The following is a 6,714-nucleotide window of genomic DNA, read 5'->3' as shown; positions in this document are numbered from 1 at the left end:
CCCTAATTTAGCAGTGTAAGACTAGAGGGAAGGCAGCTAGTCATCACCACCCACCGCCAACTCTTGGGCTACTCTTTTACCAACGAATAGTGACCGTCACATTATAATGCCCCCACCGCTGAAAGGGCGAGCATGTTTGGTGGGATGCGGATTCGAACCCGCCTTTGATAGAGGAAAATAAACAATAAAAGTTTAAACAAATTTCAAAACGTTTTAATTTATTTTCCTTGAATCGCCTGTACTTTTTTCATGATGTTCTTTCTTATTTCATCCTATAAAGATCATGATATCTCACTTAGATAACACAATGAATCAGGTTTATGTTAAATAGACGGTGGAGATAGGTGGGAAAATTAAAATGAAGAAACAAAACCTGAAAAATTAAATAACAAAAGAAGTTTCAGTAATTCAGAGTATTTAACACGGAAAAATGTTCAGGTTAAAAAATATAAATGAACGGAAGATTTAGGGAGACACAAGGTTGGTTGCACAATAAGAGAAGTTTTAAAACACAAATATAAGTTTAAAGATAAGAAAAAATTAGGAATTTTAGGACCTGTGTAGATAAATTTTAAGCGTTGTAAAAATTCACTTGAGAAGTTTCAAGATTAAAACATGTCTTCTTGGTCGTTTTCTTTTCTTCAATAGCCGCCCCCTCCCAGTAGTACAGCAGAATGTCTGCGGACTAACAAAGCTAGAAATCGTGTTTCGATACCCGTGGTGGGCAGAGCACAGATAGCCCATTGTGTAGTTTTGTGTTTAACTTCAAACAAACAAATTATTCAATAGCTAAGCTAGTGACAAATACAAACTGACAAAAATCAAACTAATATATAGGGTGTCAAAAACCGGTGCAAAGACACATGACGGAGATAATTAATTTAGTTTTCACATAAAAAATGAGCTTTCTCTGACACGAAAACGGTTTTCGCAAAGAAATAAATGTTAATTATCATAACCAAGAACTATAAAATGAACCTATATTTACTCTGCAAACTCATTTTATCACTTAGATTTCAATCTATGCTTATGTCCATAATATCAGAAGCTCTTGCCAATGATTTTCTACTAACATATAAACGATCTGGTACGATTTAGTGGTTACGGCACTCAACTCGCAATCTTCGGGTCGCGAGCTCAAATCCCTTCACTGAACATGCTAGCCCTTTTAATTATGGGGACGTTATAAAGTGACAGTCAGTCCCATGGTTCGTTGGTAAAAGAGTAACCCAACAATTGGCGGTAGGTGGCGTTAACTAACTGCCTTCCTTCTGGTCTATCACTTCAAAATTAGAGACGGTTAGCGCAGATAGCCCTCACGTTGTTTTGTGTGAAATTCAACAAAACAAACTAATTCATAAAACGCAACAAAAAATATCCTTATCACAACAGTAGGAGTCGTTTATTTTAACAAAAAGCCACGCCCTCCAGTGGCACAGCGGTATTTCTACAGACATACAACGCTAGAAACCCGCGTTTCGATACCCGCGTTGGACAGAGCACAGATAGCTTATTGTGTAGCTTTTTGCTTAACTACAAAGAAACAAACAAACGCAATTCCACACAGTGGGCTCTCTGTACTCTGTCCACCGCGGGATTCGATCACTGGATTTCAGTACTGTAAGCCAGTAAACTTACCACTGACCTCACCAGGGGACTACATCAGTAGGAAAAAGTAGCATAAGTTAATACCCGGAAGAAACTCTTTTTGGGCCAAATGAAAATTTAGTCACACACCTTGTGATTATGTAAAAAAAAGAGTTAACAACTCTGTACATTAAGTTTATACAGCTTATAATATGAATTTTAATTACTAAATAACTTTTGTGTTTCATTTTAGATTTTTTTAGAAAAAAAAACCTTTTGCTTAAATTTAAGAAAATAACCAACATTGTTTCTACAATTGGGGAAAGGGGTAGAATTGTTGCAATAGTCCCTGGGACACCTGATAGAAGGAACCACGACCAACAGAAAAATAAAAAATAATTATAAAGTAGAATGGTTCATTGAAAAACTTATATTTGCATCAATGTCACTATGACAACAGTAATTTTAGTCGTTTCAAGTAAAACTATTATTTTGCAATTTTTTATTATCATGTTCTCACAGCTTGTTTTTTCATAAATATATATCTATTCGGCCATTTAACAAAAAGGATTCATTGTTTATTGCTTTATAGTTATTATAAAACATTTTGTCACTACTTTATTATAAACATTAGAACTGGCATTTTGCATATTTTCTACTCATTGCTGGTATTTGTGTATTGCTCAAACTGAAGGTGGTAAATAGGACTCTACCACAAAATTTGCTTTGGACTCCCCCCCAAAAAAAATTACTTCACATTTTTTTTCCCTAATATATCCTACAAAATAAACAAATATAGTATCAAAAACATAATGACTCAATATCATCATACGTAAAAAATATATTTACTTTGAAAACATGAGAAGTGTTGGACAGCAATGGTATATATTTTATTATATGAATACGCATGGCGTACATACATGAGCATTTTCTAATATAATAAATTTACATAATTCAAGAAAATGTTGTAGGATTAGGAGACAGATTTACTGACAGTAATCTGATATACTAAAATCTTATTAAAGCATATTAAGTTTAATGTAATATAATTATGTTGCATAAAGGATACGGTTCATTTGGCATGCCAGTTTCAATGCTATGTAGCTACCCTCTGTAAAAGACTGTTGATTTAGCTCAATATATTGCGAAGGACTCTATTTTATTAATTTCTGCCTCAATGGCAATCTATTTGGTTTTATCTAGCCTAAAACCAGTTTTAAGCACGATTCTTTTAGAATGGGAGATTCTAAAATAAAAATTGTTCGTATGTTGGAAACTTAACTACTAAATGTTTCGCAAAAATGCGGACAATACTCGGTATGTTTGTTGCATAACAAGTTAATATTTCTCATTTTACATTTTGCAAATCTAGACTATGAACCTTGTCCTAAATATGCATTTCCATGCCTTGATCAATAGGAACAATACAGCAAATCCACTATTATACAAAAGATTCGTCTTGCAAAGAACAAAGAAAACAAATTAAATGTTAGGTAGCTAGGTTTAGTTGCCAATAAGTTTTGAGTAGGTATGATTGTTCTTGAACTTATTCTGAGGTTCCTTTTAATTTTGTAGATATGGTAAAGAAAATGCTAAATATAATAAATCAGATTTCAGTATGTTTCTTCTCAAGCTTATACATATATACATAACTACTTTAACAATGGTTTTAGTCGATTTGTAGTGTTAACGTTCAACAAAAATTAAGTGTCTTATATTTTTATTTAATATTATATAATTCTTAAGTGCATAATGAAGAAACGGTATGAGTTGTATGAAAGTTACCACTACATAAAAAATCCAAACAAATAGTTACGACTTTTAAATACTTATATGAATCTTTTAACAATGTAGTATTTTCATTCTAGTATATTTTATACCATTTCATTATATTCACTTAAAATAAATGTATATTTCTTTAAAATGCTTTTTGTTTTTAGTGACATTTATATATCATAACGTATTCAGGCAACACATACAGTTAACAACATGAATTTCCAATTATCATTTCCATTTATTTTATTTCACGAAAATGAAAATAGCCCTACACTAAGATAATTATTTAAATATAGCTATTCAAGTTATTTTGATTCTGTTTTTTAATCTTCGTTCTTTCATTATTTTCCTTTTTTTATATTTTATGAAAACGCTGAATGAGAAGAGGTCTCTCAAATATATTTGAATGGAATTGTGGGATGGTATCGATGTTAGTATGTTCTTATAATGGCCGTGACATTTGTTTTTGAGTTGGAATATCAGCATGGGTGATATAATTTGTATAGGTATGAATAAAACTATTTCTGTGTTTGTGATAACATTGTTGTTAAACACTATGAAGAATAATGAATTACAGTAACCTTAAATGACCTTTAAGGATAAGACCAACATTTTTACTGTACTGCTATAAAAATTTTTGAGCGTTTATTTGCTAAGCCTGCTGCGTGAGTTATTAAGCCTTGCTTTGGTCTTTTTCTATGGGGCCAATTAGGGAACACGTAGTTGACCTCTTACGTAGTTTTGCTAGTTGTTAACAGCATTGGTCTTACTTTTACGTAAGCCTTATGCAATTTTAACTTTTGAGAGTAGGTTTACAGCATTTTGTACGTTTATTTTAAAATAGACATTAATATCAGTTAGAAATTACTGCTGATGTTGCACATTTCTACTAAAAATAAAATTCCAGTAGCTGTCATACTGCTACTAGTAATAGTATTAATGGTAGTAGTATTTGTTCTTAAGTTAAAATGAAATAAAACGTTAAACTAGGATTTTATTTTAAGTGTACAAGGCAGAGTAAAGTACTAGTTCTATTGACTTTTAATATTAGTAGTACAAGTTCTTGTTTGTATTGTGCCCCCATGATATAATTTTTCATTCTAAGATCAGCAATTTATGTCATATGATCTTGAAATAGAATGACTTGGATGCCTGGCAGAGCACTGTTCTTATGAAGTGACTCATTCATGACCATATTTACTTCATATAGATAATGGTTTGTATACACAGATTAATTAATTAATAATTTTTTTATTTTGTTATTCAAATACTTTTTGGTACTTTATTTCTGTGTTTTACATCTAACATGAATAAATGGCACAAAATAAAAAGATAAGTTTGAGGAACTGACTCCAATCCTGAGGGGTATAACTGCATGGGGAATGCATTATTATTCAAAAGTGTGCCTGAAATATCACAGAAGAGCTTGAAATCTACTGGCCATCTAAGACAAAATGTTAAGGTGTCCAGTAATAGGGTGTCCCAGAGAATTATAGTTCCCAGCCACGGAAATGTGTGAATGAGAAGCCTCAGTTGAGAATATATAAATCTCCCATAAACAAAATAATGATTATTGTACACCACACAAGAAATGAAAACCATCTACAGTACTATTACACATGGAGTTTGCATGGTTTATTTCAAGGCAACTGTACTCCTACTAATTATAAATCAGCTTTTAAAAAATTACAATAATTGCTTTATCTTTTTTCCGCCATTTGGCAGTTACCAACAAATGAATATTAAAACCAAAAACAGGATATCGGTTCAAATTGGCTGGACTAATAAGTATCAGTGATATGTCAAACAATAGCTCTCTTCATGCTCTGCTTTGATCTGGGTGGTTTCATTGAATCCAGAGCATTTTCTGCTTGAAAACACACAAACAAAACTTTAAAACCATTTATGATCCTTTTTAGCCATTGAATTTGTAGGAAAAAGCTATACAATAATGCATAGGTATGTCTGCCCAAATCAAACCAAGAGCATGTCAAATAATAATGAAGGGAATTGTAAACAGACTATACGTTGGCTTGGCAACAGCTTATCATCAGGTGTAAACAGACTATGTTGGCCTGACAACAGTCTACTATACATCATATCATTGGGTGTGGCTAGAGCGAAAGAACATGCTACAAAAGTCTAGGATGAAAGTGATATGAACAATGGCAGTCTCATTTGTAAAATAAGAGTGATTTATATATACAAGATCAATTGTTAGTAATCACAACCAAATACTACAACTATTCTCTTAGAGAGGTGTGATACAATCAACTTTTGTATTAAATTGAAGTAGCTCACAGAACCAAGTATAGGATATTAACTTGACGTTTTTTATGCATATTAAATAATTATGCAAACAACTTTAGTGGAGAAAGGACAACATAGTCTTGAAAAGTTTTTCACTTTAGCTTTAAGAATTAATATAATTATCATCAAAATAATATTTTAAAATTGAACGTCCACATGATGAATGTAATGTTAAAAACAGATGAAATGTGAGAAACATTAATTGTATTGAAGATTTAGTAAGACTAGTAAAATATATTATTGAATTGCCAGTGGAAGATCTACTGTCACAGTTGTATAATAAAAACTGACTGAGGAAATTCCTTGTATTACTTTAAAAGATAACTTGTTCAATGCTGTATCCATGTTAATAAACATGATTGAAGGTTTGACTAATGTACATATCAGTATCCAAAATGAAGAGTGATAGTTTTGATTGTGGATTATTTCAACATATCTTTGGGAGTTTTGATGTACAGGAATTGATCAATAGGTTGTAATACAAATTATTTTGTGTTTATATTACAACTGTCTCTTAGTGGATTCTATATTCCACACATAAATTCCTTGAGTTGGTGACTTGTGTGCTTAATTTGCTACTGCATAACCTGGATTTAAAATATATTCATTTGTAAGTTGTGTGAAATCAAGTCCAATGACAAATTACACTTGACAACAGCACGTTAGACAACACGTTATGATAGAAATAACATAATACATTAGGTTCATAAACATATATTACCTGATATATTTGTAGGATTTTCATACTAGTACTTTGTATGAAATATTAATGCCCCTGCTTATTATGTTTCTTTATTAACCCTTTTGAGAAGGGTCATGGGTGAAAGGCCATGTCATCTTGTTTGTTGTATCGCATTCAAAATCTTATTGAACTACTATTTCGTGAATTTATGTCAATAACTTTGATATAAACTGTAGACTATAATCCAAATTTTAGTACTATATATTACTCGATTTCTTAATTTAAAAGCAAATATTTAAAAAACACAGATAAACATTGATTTTTGTATGTCGTGGTATGTTGAATGCAGCACTGGTTCA

General features: G+C 31.5%; 1 protein-coding gene across 1 annotated transcript in view; it reads left to right on the top strand.

Annotated features, from left to right (window-relative positions):
• Positions 1–3,771: 3,771 nt before the first annotated feature.
• Positions 3,772–6,714, top strand: part of LOC106457079 (ubiquitin carboxyl-terminal hydrolase 36-like) — a gene marked incomplete at its 3' end in the record, with an annotated part of 62,124 nt that continues 59,181 nt past the window's right edge. Inside the window, exon 1 of the mRNA XM_013916462.1 lies at positions 3,772–3,869. The remainder of the gene's footprint in view (positions 3,870–6,714) is intronic.

This window comes from Limulus polyphemus, unplaced genomic scaffold (assembly GCF_000517525.1).
Source record: "Limulus polyphemus unplaced genomic scaffold, Limulus_polyphemus-2.1.2 Scaffold290, whole genome shotgun sequence".
NCBI classification, from domain to species: domain Eukaryota; kingdom Metazoa; phylum Arthropoda; class Merostomata; order Xiphosura; family Limulidae; genus Limulus; species Limulus polyphemus.
This window is presented reverse-complemented; position numbering and strand designations above follow the sequence as displayed.